This window comes from Rosa rugosa, chromosome 2 (genome assembly GCF_958449725.1).
Source record: "Rosa rugosa chromosome 2, drRosRugo1.1, whole genome shotgun sequence".
Lineage (NCBI taxonomy): Eukaryota > Viridiplantae > Streptophyta > Magnoliopsida > Rosales > Rosaceae > Rosa > Rosa rugosa.
Genome location: NC_084821.1, coordinates 22,573,614 through 22,587,733, shown reverse-complemented (window position 1 = coordinate 22,587,733; position 14,120 = coordinate 22,573,614). Strand labels below are relative to the sequence as shown.

The 14,120-nt window shown below is 41.4% G+C and overlaps 1 long non-coding RNA gene across 1 annotated transcript; it reads right to left on the bottom strand.

Annotated features, from left to right (window-relative positions):
* On the bottom strand, positions 1–2,168 carry LOC133728574 (uncharacterized). Its single transcript, XR_009855917.1, has 5 exons — positions 1,969–2,168; positions 1,471–1,747; positions 1,228–1,262; positions 785–816; positions 1–591 (listed from the first exon to the last, which is right to left on the bottom strand). It is a non-coding gene; the product is annotated as an uncharacterized LOC133728574 (long non-coding RNA).
* Between the last annotated feature and the right edge of the window lie 11,952 nt (positions 2,169–14,120).

The following is a 14,120-nucleotide window of genomic DNA, read 5'->3' as shown; positions in this document are numbered from 1 at the left end:
TCATATTACAGATGCTAGCTAGAATGATCTCAGATTCTCAAGGAATGTGTTCATTTGAGCAAACTCTGTTACTGCAATCATTACTTAAACTACCTAAAACCTGGTGAGCAGCGAGCCTTTTAGAAGGATCTTTACAGAGAATTCCTTGAATCAAATCATTAGCTAATTTAGTGATGCCATCCCAGGGATCAAATGGGAACCTCAGATCAGCTGTCCTAACAGCATCAAATATGCTCGACTTTGTCCTCCCCCAAAATGGTGGTATTCTGCTAAGAAGAATGTAAAGAATTACCCCTAAACTCCACTGCCGATAAGCATCATCTCATCTGCCTTCTTCCCTTCCTCAACAGTCACATTTTCGACTCTCAGTCCCCGAAGCTTACCCTCCTTCACCAGGCCTTCTGTAACTGCCAAAACTCTCTTAGTCGTGCAGCCACTTGGTATTTTGTCAAACTGAGGCATCAGAAGTTCCTTGTCTTTTCTAACAAAAGCCACATTCATGTTAGGCTCTTCCGCAATAAATCCATCAGCATCCAGCCAAATGGTGATGAAAGCTGAGATGAGATTTCATGCAAACCACCAAATAAAAACCTGCAAATTCAAATCCAATACATATCCCCACATCAGAATAAGAGAACAATTCAAAATTGAAACAACAAAATCCAAAAGGAAAAAAAGAAAAAACCAACAATTGAGAATTTCGGACTGTAATCAAAACCCAAATCCCTCTCCCACTTTTGTATTGATCTCACAAAACAAATACACACAGAAGATTGCTTCTCACCATAATGTGGCAGACTTGATTCCTCCTAAAACCTGTTTTTAGATAGGAAAATAACAAAAGCCAAGGATGTCAAATTTCTTCGAAATAAGCATAAAAATACATTATATAAACAATAGCAAATCACTAATAAGGTATTTCTACAGAAATTATGTATTTCTAAGAATTCCACATGCATACAGTGAGTCAATACAATTTCAATAAAAGTTGCCAAACAGATTTATTGTTCGTAGACATCAACTTGTTTTTGCCTCATTTTATACTGGCTCATGTCATAATCTAAATATGTAAGACATTCACGAAAGAAAACTCTACTTAATTGAAAAAATAAATAAATAAATAACCAATGGATTAGTATATCAGTGTAAACACTTCCGTAGCTGGAAATTTTATCAACAAAGAAATCAAGTGCAGGAATTATCAAATAAGTTAATTGGATTACTTACAGCAACTTTAGAAGTGGCATTACCATAGCCAGTCCCTGCATTAACAGTTACAAATAGTACAAATCAGTCCCTCTACCATGAATTACCCATGAGTAAATGACCAAGAACATTTGTTTGACATATCTTTTATTGCCCAGCTATACTTTTTTTTACCAACACAATATAGAGATTAGAGAAAATATAAAGAACCCTTCATTATCATGACCTTGCCATATAAAAAAGAAGAGCATAATATTTTCTTACCTTGCTATGGTAAGATCGTGCTAAAATGTAGTAGGAATGTGACCTTGTTGGTCCTTGGTTGGTGATAGCAAGTGCAGTCTTAGTTAGTTGCTCAACTAGAGAGAGGGAGAGCCACTTCTTTTCTTTCTTTTGTTCTTCCTCTCTCCCCTTTTCTTTCTTCCTCTAAATCTCTTCTTGTTTCCCTTCTTCCCCTGTTCTCTTCTCCCTTTTTTTTTTTTTTTTTTTTCCGTCTCGTCTCTTTTTCTCTTTGTCCGTAGAACCCAAATGATTTTGCCCTCTGAAAACCCAAAAGCCACTATTATGCATACTATAATAGGAAATCAGTGATACACAATCGCTCACTCGATCAAATATGCCTAAACTTCTCATGCTATACCCAATTGAATAAAATTAGCAGAAATCAAAGAGCAAAAAGAACCCAACTGAAATCAAAACTGAAATCCAATCCAAATTACGAACTCATAAACTAACTGAGAAGAATCAAGGAAATCTACTTACAGGAGACTTGTTCTTTGACCTCAACAGCGATGGCAAGCCTGCACTCTTCTCTGCAAATGGCGTAACAATTCCATTATTGCAGGACATCATGTAAATCCCTCCGCTTCCACACTCGCTAATTCTTAGTTAATTTTCATTTTGATAACCCTCAATCGGCCTACATGCGGAAGCAGAACCCATTCCCTTTCTCCACCCCTCTCTCACTCTCTTTGTTATACGGCCGTCGAAAAAAGAAGAAACCGATGGAAGCATCTAGGCGGCAGAACTGCAAAAAAATCTCAAATGAGGGCGTTCACTCAGGAACTGTTCCCCTTATAAACAGTGTACAGGAAAGAGAGTTAATTGACTTTTGAATGGAGAAGATGACCAATTTTCAACGGAGAAGAGGGAGATTGTTGTGGTGATTTGGGAGAAGAGAGAGAGAGAGAGAGAGAGAGGAGAGAGAGAAGAAAAGACCCAAAAAGAAAAGAAGAAAATTTGACTTTTGAGGGCATTTTAGGAAGTGCAAAAAAATTTGGGATTTTAATAGTATTAAAAAAATGAAAATGGGTGTGGTTTGCAAATATGGGGGTGCAAATTTCACCACCCTAAAAGAATCTCAGCAACTTATTTTAAGTAGATATTTATTCTCATGCATGTAATACTCTAAATTTTCGTTATTAATTTCGGATGATTTTCTGAAATTAGTAAGTTGTTTGGTTGTACGATTATTTGTTTAGTGGGTGAAGTGAAAGTATTTCAGACGAATAATTACTCGAAACGTTTTATTTTTGACGGGTCATGAGTTGACTTTTTATTCATTGAGTTTCTCTTAAAATTTCCTTCACGAATGTCATAGATCCCGTCGATACGAGTTCGTAGACATGCGGTACGTATTTTTCTGTGATCGTATGAAAAAGTTGTGATCACGGAAGTTATTTCCTTTTTCAAAAAATTTAATATAAATAGAGAAATATAGGGAAAATATCTAAGTGTCCCATTTTGGAAACTTTCTGGAAAAGGCTCGAACCTTTCTCTCTCAGCAGCTCGACCGATTTCTCTCTAAGCAGGCCTGCCGAAGTCCAAGGGCGGCGCCACCAACACCATTCTCTTCGCTTCGATGTCCTCTCCCTATACTTGGGGTTTAATTCGATCAATTTCTACCGTGCAAGGTGGATCGAAGCTCACAAGACCGACAGTGGCTGACCCGGTTCGTTCTCCCTTCTCCAGCCACGACGGGGCTTGAAACTACTTAGGTTTTGTAACCCTCTTCTCCAACAAGCTTTCCCATAAGTGGCTTAGCTTGATTCTCACAGTAGGCGACGGATTTGACGGTTGAAGTTTTAACCACACAAACTTTCGAGCTAGATCTAGCTCGATATAGGCCGATTCGGCCTTAGTGACAAGTGCTTGATGACAAAGTTGTTTTGAGTGGATTGTTGTGGGTTGTGCTTAGCTCCGTTTATGTGTGAAGACGCAGCGGGATTTAGAGGGGTTTATCATGTAGGTTAAGGTGAACTTGGTGGGTGTTGATGTCCCTTGTTGTTGGCGCAGTAGAGTTGAATTTCCAATTGTGCTATTTTACACTTATTAGTCTTCCGCTATGTAGTGAGTGTGGTTGGTGTGTTTACTTATCAAATTGTTGTTCAACTTAAATTGTAAACTTAGTGTACTGTAATATGTGACTCTAAAGAACGAATCTGTATTGACATTGTGAGTTCAGAACATCTTGCGTACCTGTTTTAAAAGAAGAAGAAGAAATTCCAAGTGTTTAGTGTTGATTTTTAAACCATTATGCCCGGAGTATTTGTGTTTGTTTAACTTGTTTATTAATTATGCTTGAAAATCAGGGCGTGACAATGCAAGCCTTAAATGGAGAAGGGTATTTCATAAAAGAGAAAACAAATGCATTTGTATATTCATTATCATTATTCCCTTTTTGCACAATCAATAATGTGTACACTTTATTTCCCAGAAAGAATAAGAACATAATCGATCACTCGTCAAAGCCTACAAAACATTGATTAATGCGTAAGTAAACGAATGAATGATTCAATATATAAGAACTCATATCAAATGTTAACTAAATCAAATTTCAAGCTGAGGCAAACCCAGATTTCATTTTCCTCATGTTATAATAGAAACGGCTTCTAATCATACTTATGAATAAGACTTGATAATTGAATGAGCTGATAATTAAAACATATGAATCTCTCTAGCTAGATCACACTGGACTTACAAAGTTTGAATGTTTTTTATGACTAATTAGTAATTGCCCATGTCATTTTCATTCCTTGTCATATCATGCATTTTCTGATTTCATGAATTACAGGATATATTAAAGGCGCCAAAGAAATCGCCTTTGGTATTGAGGACGATTGTCGTGTTGTTTGTAATGGTCTATGGTGTCTATATATGCTCAATTTGTTTAAAGCAAATTAAGACCGGTACCACACTCATGACATGTTTACTTACTTGGAATGAGAATGAAAATTGGGAAATGGTTCTGGGTAAAAGTATTCATGCGTTTACTAACACATAAAAGAATCGGAATTGTTCGAGGATAAAAGTATTCTTGTGTTTACTAAAACATAAATGAATTAGAATGGGTGTATGTCCCCCCTCCTTGTCAAGAATTGATTCATAAATACTCAGGAATTTGAGTACGAAATGGGGAGATGGGTTTAGGAATCAAAGCCTCCGGAATCAAGACCGATTTCTTTCTTCTCTCATTCCAGTTGTCTTTGATTCATGATTTTTTTTCATTCCAAGTAAGTAAATATGTCATTAAATTCTAAAGCATCCCCGAAGTGATTCAAAAGCCGTGCCAGAAACATGATATTGAACCGGGAGAAGCGCCTTACGTGTACTTCCCAAAGCCCACAACTTACAGCAGCTACATTCATAAGAGCAAGTTCACCCGTTGGGTCACCAGGTCACCCACTATTCACTGCTTTTTAGTGTTAATTTCACCCTCTGGGTCACGAGCATAGTGTATTTCGTGCCCTGGGTCACCCTGTACAGTGTTCTGGGTCACCATGGTGACCTGCACAGTGTATTTCGTGCCCTGGGTCACGGGCACAGTGTATTTCGTGACCCAGAGAATGAAAATATATACTAAAAAGCAGTGAATAGTAGGTGACCCGGTGACCCAACGGGTGAACTTGCTCTAATTGTTTTACTTTCAATTTTGGTTCTATTTGAGTTGCAATGATATGACTTTTCTTGTACATTAACAGGGCTGAATATGTGTGCAATCCTATGGTGTAATGATGACTAAACTATGATTTGCCTGCAAGGCATCACCGACCATGACAAAGAACTCATTCGAGTCAGGTGGGACTGGAACCCACTAACCATCATCAAGAGAAATCTGAAGGCCTCCGACGTCGTTGGATCTCAAAATGGTTGAGATCTAAGGGTCCAATCCTAGTATTATTATTCGCAAGAGAATGAGCTAGCTTTGTCGATGGGTCCTTGTCCACCAGTGGTGGATAGTGGTTCAGCGGGAGAATCGAGTCGCTCTAGACGTCTCTGATGAAGCCACTGAACACAGACTAGTCGGAAACCCGGCCACAAAACCCTCTCCAACTAGATCAAGAACCTCACATGCCACGGTGTGACACAGGACCTGGAAACCAATGTCGCCGGAAGTCGTTGGCATTTAGTGAACAGAGACGGAGGAGAGAGAGATCTGAGAGTGAGCTAGGAGGGGGAGGGAGGGAGGGAAAGAGAAAGAGAGATTGTAATTCAATAATTGAGTTGAGACTAAAATTGACTTTTTGCACTTAAATGGTATGAGTAGGAATTTCAATTTGTTGATGGGGTGAGTGGGAGTGTTTTGGTTAAAATTTGGGCATTGTGTCAATGCCTCTTTTATTTATAACACCAACTATAGCAATCTCTAGTGTCTCATACACAGTTCTTGCAGCGGAATCCCCTCTAACATGGAGTTAGTTTTTCGAGCATGCATGCTTGGTTCTTTTTAAATCAAAGACCACAAACAATAACTATAGATTTTTCCGTGTCAAGGTTTTTAGGATACGACAGAATGTTACGTATGACGTGATGTTGATCAAAGGAGTTTTGTTCCATGTTTGTCAGTTTGTTGGCATCTAGTGGTGAATTACAACAATGAGACGATCCTCTTTGGCAAGGGCGTAGCTATGGGTGGTCGAGGAGGGTCAATTGATCCCTATGACTATAGCTTATATGTTTCAGTTATGTGATGTTTCTTTTTTTTTTGAAAAGGTTATGTGATGTTTCTAGTTTCACATAGCTTGTAAAGCCTTCGTTGACCCCCTACCTCGTTCTAGATTTTATGACTTTTCATCATTTTTTTGTTTACATTTTAGTAAACCATCCAAGTTTCAATAGAATTAAGCCACAAACATATGAAAAAGCCATTAAACTCTATGAAATTTTAATTCTTTTGTATATAAAGATATTGTACTATTTTGATTATATTCTTAACCCTCCTTGATAGGATTTCTGGCTACACCACTGCTCTTTGGGTTGTTCGTAGGTGGTGATGGAGGTCTTTTGACATACGTATGGGATAAACAGGGTGGTCACAAAGGTGTTGCTCTACGTACTATTTACTTGCGAGTGGTGGGTGACTGCTCAAAAATTTATTTTTTGGATGGGTTATTTGGTTCTCATGGTTCCGTTAGATTTGATGATGGCGACATGGTGATTGAAGGGGGCGACGACTGCTGTTTTTTTGTTGGAGGTGTTGCTAGTTGTTAGATGTGGTTGGGTTTGTGTTTTGAGCATATTCAATTTTTGTATAGACATTTGGGATCCGAGTAGATTTATATTCATGATATTGGATATAGCAAAACAAAGCATAACTTTTTCCATGTTGCTAGCAAAAAAGTCCCCGAAATCAGATCCGGTCCGGATTGGGTTTATGTTCTCTCCTCCTTCAGCCGGTGACTTACTGTCACAGTTTGCAGAGGCTGATGGTCGTTCGCTAGGTTTACAGTGGCATGGTTATTACTTATTCGTTGCCTCGTTGGATCTGCATGGGCACGTGGCATAATAAGATGGTCGTAAGCTCATCAGGATCTAGTGGAAATAGGTGTACAGTCTGCTGTCAGCATGGACTAAAATGTATGAAGGGTGTCTTGCCTTATATATGTGGGTATCTACCTTCTAATTTTGTTGATAAAATGTAAGTGCAAAGTAGGGATGGCATTTTAACCCATGGGTATGGGTACCCGTGGGTATTCGTTCCTTTCGGGTATTTTTTTATGGGTATGGGTACCCATTTATGAAGTTTGGGTGGGTGCAGGTATTTCATAAAATACCCATATAGAAACGGGTGGGTATGGGTATTACCCACGGGTACATAAAATTTACCCAATACCCGAACCCTATTCACTTCTCTTCTCTCTTCGATTCTTCTCTACTCTCTCTGACTTTTCTCTCTCCTTTCAACCCAACAATCACACCGGAGATCTGGCTACTCCGGCATCTAGGGTTTGAGGAAGTGGTGGATTTCATCGGCGGAGACGAGGTGGAGTTCGTCTTTCTGTGAATTTCAGGTGCCCCCAGAGCTAACTTGGGTTCCATTTCAAAACCTTCATAACCGATTTTCGGTAGTTTCCGCCATTGTTTCTCCTCTCTCGCAGTCTGGTTGATATCGAGGGTTCTATTCCATCTCAGCTTTCACCAGCTTCGAACTCGTACTCAGGTTTCTCTAAGGTACTGGCTTCCTTCTCTCTTATATCTGTATCTATTTTCTGTATATATGCAGTTTGCCATGCTTGATTTGGACTTGTGAATAAAAAATGGTGGGTGTTTTTGGCTTAGAATTATCAAAGTAGCTATACTCAATTGTAGGCCTCATCAAAAAGCCCGCGGATCAAGTGGGCCGAAGGAGGCCCACCGACCCGGAGGGCCAAAAGCCCGGCCCGGCCCGTCAAAAAACCTGCAAAAGCCCGTCTTGGTGGTCCGAGGGCTGGCCTGCAAAAAGCCCGCAAAAACCCGGCCCGTAAAAGCCCGTAAACTATTATATTATATAATATATATATATATATATATATATATATATATTATATATATACGAAAATGTTCTGAAGAGGACGTCCGCAACCCAGAAAAAGTGCAGACGTCGCTCCTCCGGCCTCGATCGAGCGGCGACGGCGCGGCATGGCTTGCTGGAGGGACGCTGGGGGTCGTGCGGAGGGGTCTGCGGTCCGGTGGAGTCGCCGGCGACGGTTCTGTTGTGCTGCACACAACCTGCAACTGCAGGTGAGGTGGCTGCCCAGAAACCGGCAAGCCCGACCTTCTCCGACCTCGAACGCCGCCCAGAAGAGGTCTGGGACGCCTCCGGCCTCCCTCCTGCCAGCCCCGCGCCGCCGCCCCGCCTGGAAGCCGCCTGTTGCATCGACGTCCGCACTTTAGCGAAGTGCGGACGTCCGCTTCAGAACCGGCCTCTATATATATATATATGTATGCTGATGTGCTCATATTTTCTTAATTCTTATATTTCTATGCCTCTTTCTCTTGGTATATATGTTTAGTTCTCCTTATTTATGGTTCATTTACGTTAGTTTAGTGTCTTTGTAGGTGTGTTTCAAAGAAAGAAGAAAAGAAGCTAAGCTGAGCTAACTAACACAGAAACTGTTGTGCAGAACACCTAACTTCGCTGAATTACTAGGAACTGCTCGAATGGAATTAGGAGATGTACGCTATATGCACGGAAAGCCCCATGTGTCTAGTTTCTGATGAATTTTACGGTTTGCGATTCCGACTTTTCTAGAAGGAGTTATGGTAATTTAAGTGAAGAAAGTTCAGCTTGGACGGGAATCTACAACATCTTTTACAATATGCACGGAAAGCCCCATCTAGAAGGCCCAGCACATATATTTGGAAATATTCAGTATGCCACATCATCATTATTGAAGATCCAGGACTTTTAGACATGTTTATATATGTGTGTGTGTGTGTGTGACTGTGTGTGTGTGTCTTTGTGTGAGTGTGAATTTTTTGTAATTTGGTTTATGGTGAAATTGGAAGTTCTCATACTTCTATATAGAATATGTGCATATATATTCTAGTATTCTACATGTCATGCAGCCATGACTACAGTTGACCGATTCGATCGGATTCGAAAATATGGTGAAATTAGCTAAATTTTTTACCACACTCATAATTTATTATAATAATCTCATCCAACGGTCGGTTTTTCCATTTTATTTGAATTGATAGAGGTTGCCCTTTGGAGTGTATGATATATAAATATAGGTTTATAAGAGTAACTAAGTTTGACCTAGTTGATCAAATTCGAAACGAGAACCAAATTGGCTGGATTTTCTACAACCACCATAAAACATTACAATCTCTCCATCGAGCAGTTGGTTTCTCCGAATTCATTTTCCACTTCATGGTTGCTTTAGAATGAACCTCAACAATTTAAATGCAATGTATAAGTCATACAACTTTAGAAGGAAAATTGGTATAGGCCAATGTGTTTGTAATTAAAATATATATTTTTTATCTTATGTCCACGCACATTCATCGATGGAATATTTACAAACGTGATGTGAAAAAATAAGCACGTTTCGCGATTGTCACGCCATCAGTCAACCAAGAAAACATATAAGTGACTACGGTTGACCAATCCGATCGGGTTCAAAACTATGGTGAAATTGACTAAATTTTTAACCACACGCACAATTTATTGTAATAATCACATCCAACGATCGGTTTTCCCATTTTGTTTGAATTTATAGAGGTTGCTCTTTGGAGTGTATGTATGATATATAAATATAGATTTATAAAAAAAATTATGTAAAATACTAAAATTATATATATGTTTTTAGAATGATATAGAAAAGCCCGGCCCGGCCCGAAAAAAGGTGGGCTACCCGGCTCGGCCCGAAAAAGCCCGCAAGGCCCGCCTTATAAGGATGGGCTTGGATCTTATGATTTATAATGAAGCCCGGCCCGGCACTATTTAAAAATGTAATTAGGCTCGGCCCGTTGACGAGGCCTACCCAATTGTACATGCCGCCTATATCACATACCACCAAACATAAGCAACGACCTCGTACGTGGTCCCCACGACATGGTAGGTCCCGCCTACGATATGCATCCGGTAGACCGACACCCGAGCTACCTCTCCATGGTGGAGGTCGGCCGGTATCTTGCCAGGAGGCCACCCTCCCATGCTCTACAAAAGCCTTCAAGAGAAGTAAATAGGTGTATTATGTCTCACATCGGAAATGTAAACTAGATGGAGACTTCCTTTAGCTATAAGAGGAAGTCCTCTCCTTCTTGGAAGAGGGGGGATCCATGATCCCCATACTTGTATCACTACAAATGCTACTTGGCCTCACTCATAGTAAAATATCTAAGTGGATGTAGCCTTGCCTCAAGGGAAAGGTGAACCACTATACATGCTTGTGTCATTTCTCTCTCCCTCTCTACCTTGCCTCATACTTAGTTACCGTTCCGTATTCTCACACAGAAACATTGGCGCTAGAAGGAGGGGCCCTAAAGTTTGGGTATGAGCCTCCAACCTTGAGCAAGGGTCATGTATGAAAACCACCAATCATGTACGCGCAAGACACCCCACACCTTGAGCAAGGGTCATGTACGGGTACCACGAGTCAGCGGGTACACGCAAGACACCCCTCAGCTTCCTCACCCAAGCCTCCAAGGAGCCACCATGTACATGAGCCAACGGGTACCACAAGCCAGCGGGTACTACGAGTCAGCGGGTACTTGCACATCCCCGTACCCTCAACCCCACTCCCAAGCCTCACTCTTCTTCGGGACTCTCATGAGCCAGCGGGTACGTGCACACCCCGCACCCTCAACTCATTGGCCAAATCTTATTTTGGCACCCATGAACTCGAACCATCCCGGAGGCACAAACTTCTACTTGGACCCGCTGCATTTCAACTCATCACGGCGCCGGCAGCAACTCGGATCCATATCCGACCCAATCGTGACCTCTCTCTCCTTGGTCAACAAATTCCCGTCAGTACCAGCTGCCCTTATCGGTACCCGCTGCCCTCACCGGTACCCCTGCCATCACCAGTACCAGTAGACCACCGTGTCAACTCACCGGTACTAGCTGCCGCTTTAGATCACCGGTACCACCTACCCTCAGAACCTCTGCTTGGTGGTGTTGGCAACATGCTCCTGCTTTGCTTAATCAACGGTACCACGTTACATTCACAGTTACAAAAAAAATCTCGGGGCACCCAAGAATCTCGGATCATCACCGGTACCTTCATCAGCAGCTCATCCCGGCAGCAGCTTCGCTTTTAGATGTCGACTTCGCTCCCAGGCAACACTTTCAGCTCCCGACAACGGCAACTCACATCCCACCTGAGCCTCCGGTAACACCACAACCATCATCCTGGTCGCTCCCACTCACAGGATCACCGGTCCCGTTCGCACCTCTCTGGGTCACCGAGAGTTTTTCCCTTCCTAACCTTCTTGGTCGAAGCCTCCGGTATCATCATGACCATCACCGGTGCTCAGAGCTCTTGCTCAAAAATGTCAACACTTTCAACCATGCACAATTGATGGTATCAGTGTCGGCACAAACTTTCGACTACAATTGATGGTATCAGCACAATATCCCATTTTGCTTAATCACTCAATGTCTCGGTGGTATTCATCTCGATTCAAAAAAAAAAAATGAGAGGGTCTCGGCACCCGGGAAACTAGTTTGGACACTCAGCCTCCCATCCCGGCAGACTGTCACCGGTAGCTTCCTCAGCTCCCGGTGCCTTGCTTCACTCCCACTTCACCTCGCAACAAGGTCGTAACAGCTCCTACCGGTGTCTCATCACACAGCAGCACTTCCCGGTGGCATCATTTTTCCTCCTAGTGACAATCCCGGCAGGCTCACCGGTAGCCTCCATTGGCTTTTGAAATTTGATAGAGCCCGGTGTCTCCTCCCCATGGGAGAAGAAGAACCATAGCCTAATATGGCTGAGCAGACCCAGCATCAATCAACCGAGATCGCTCTGAATAATTCCAGCCTTCTCCAAATCCGAGTTTGATTCTGCGATCAAGACGGATAACTAGCTGCCTCTGGCGCTCGTACTCATATGATGCTATAGTTTGAATATCCCAAGTTCCCAACAACAGACAACCAAACAGATAAGTCTTTGGCTCTCGTCACATATATTAGTATATTGATACCATGCTTTAAACATCTGTCATAGGCCACTATTACTGAGCATGGCTATATATCGAACATGGCAGCATATTTTTAAAACAGCAAACTAAAGTCATCAATACGTGTTTGCATGTGCCACGTACTTGACCAATTTCAAGGCATAGGACCAGTTCATGCATGGCCCTCACCGTGAGGACACATGTCAAACTTGTCTAGCTATGACACCATCCATAGGTTCCAACTAATATGCATGATCCCGTACGTGTACACTTGCAAAACATATATACACACACCAGTCGAGCACATTTGCTCTAGTCATATGCGGCCCACCACACCACACAAATATATCACTCCAGGACTACCATGACTACCCATAGATTACTATTAATTGCATGATTAATGTGGCCATGCAATTTATGTGATCAGTAGGCTTTTATGTGTTACCCATAATTATTTGGGTTAACTATAAAGCACTACCAGACAACAAGTTTTTTGACAACAAAGTCCACAACCTTTTCCCTTATACAATTAAGGACACACACTATTCTCCTTTTATCTTTTTACTCATTACACAGTATCAGCTCCTACACAGTATCAGCTCATGTTTTACTTTTCCAGACTAAACACAGTATCAGCCTAGGAACTAGCCTTCAACATGCCACAATTTCGCCTAACGACTTCCTGTCTAAGCGGCTACTAACAAGGCGGAATCACTGCTGCCTTAGGATGCTAAAGGGTTCAGTCTTTTATAGCAAAATAGAATAACTGCTACTGCTTACTAACTGCTACTGTTAAAAACATAAATGTAAAAAGAACAAAATATTTTTGTGACAGGGTACTGGGCACAAACTGAATTCATATATTCAAACATAAACTTCAGATACAGAATCCAGAGCCTCACTCTTGGGTAAACAGCTAAAAAGCTGTTTAGCTATCCATAAGAGTGATTACAGGTACTTACTTGTAATGAAAGCACACTGCTTCACACTAAACGGGAAGGGAAGAGCACACTGCTACTATGGCTTTCTTGTTTGAGAGACTCTGAGTCTTTCTCAATTTTCGAATCTAAAACTGATATGGAAATCTTTTCGAATATCGGACTGATGTTTTCCAATTTCGAATGCCTTACAAATGAAACTAAAGCTCTTTATATAGAGAGCGGAACTCAAACTGGAATTCAAAATACAAAATGTACAGAACAACTCCGTGACTTTTCAGCTTTCTGAGTGCTCCTGATAATGGAGGTCGGATGGAGAAAGCAGAAAAGGAGTAGGTGAAGCGTCACTTTCTTCTTTTTGAAAAAGCAAAAGTAGTCTTTAGAAAAAGTCTAAAGTTCTACAGTTGCAAAGTTGGTGCTTTATTCATCACCTGTAGCTTCACATGTTCTCATCTGTTTCAGAATGGTGGCCAAAGACAAAGGAGTTGTTGTCTGTCTGGGCCATGCGAGTGGTTGTAACGTTATCCTCGACATCTGTATCAACATACATCTTATAGTGGTTGTCATTTTCAAGCTTTTCCACCCACTGCATGCATGCCATTGTCGAGTCTATCTCTTTTCTGGTGAGAGATAGAAATAGGTCACTGCTGACTACGTCAGGATGATCATAGGCAGTGATAATAGTTTTCTCTCCTGCTGCCAGGAAGGTATTGCTGATATCTTCAGAGATGATCTTCTTCATATATTCTAGGGCCATGGCCTTCATCCATGGGATGCTTGAATTTGGTTGGCCATTGTACCCAACACAGGCAGGTTGTAGATATTCTCTTTGAATGATTCTCACATAATGATATGGAGAGATGTATTCAACCTCACCGTTTGCCTTTCTGATCCATTCGGGAGGAGTAGATCTGAACTTCAGTCGGAGCATGCCGTCAGTTTTCCTGACATTCTTGACTGTATTGACGATGATGGGGGGCAAACCTTTTAGATCATCATTTGTTTTAGTCCACAGATTATGGACAAAACCATTTTCAACAAGCCAAAGCTTGTGTTCTTGGGGGTGTTCACTCTGAACATTTACCA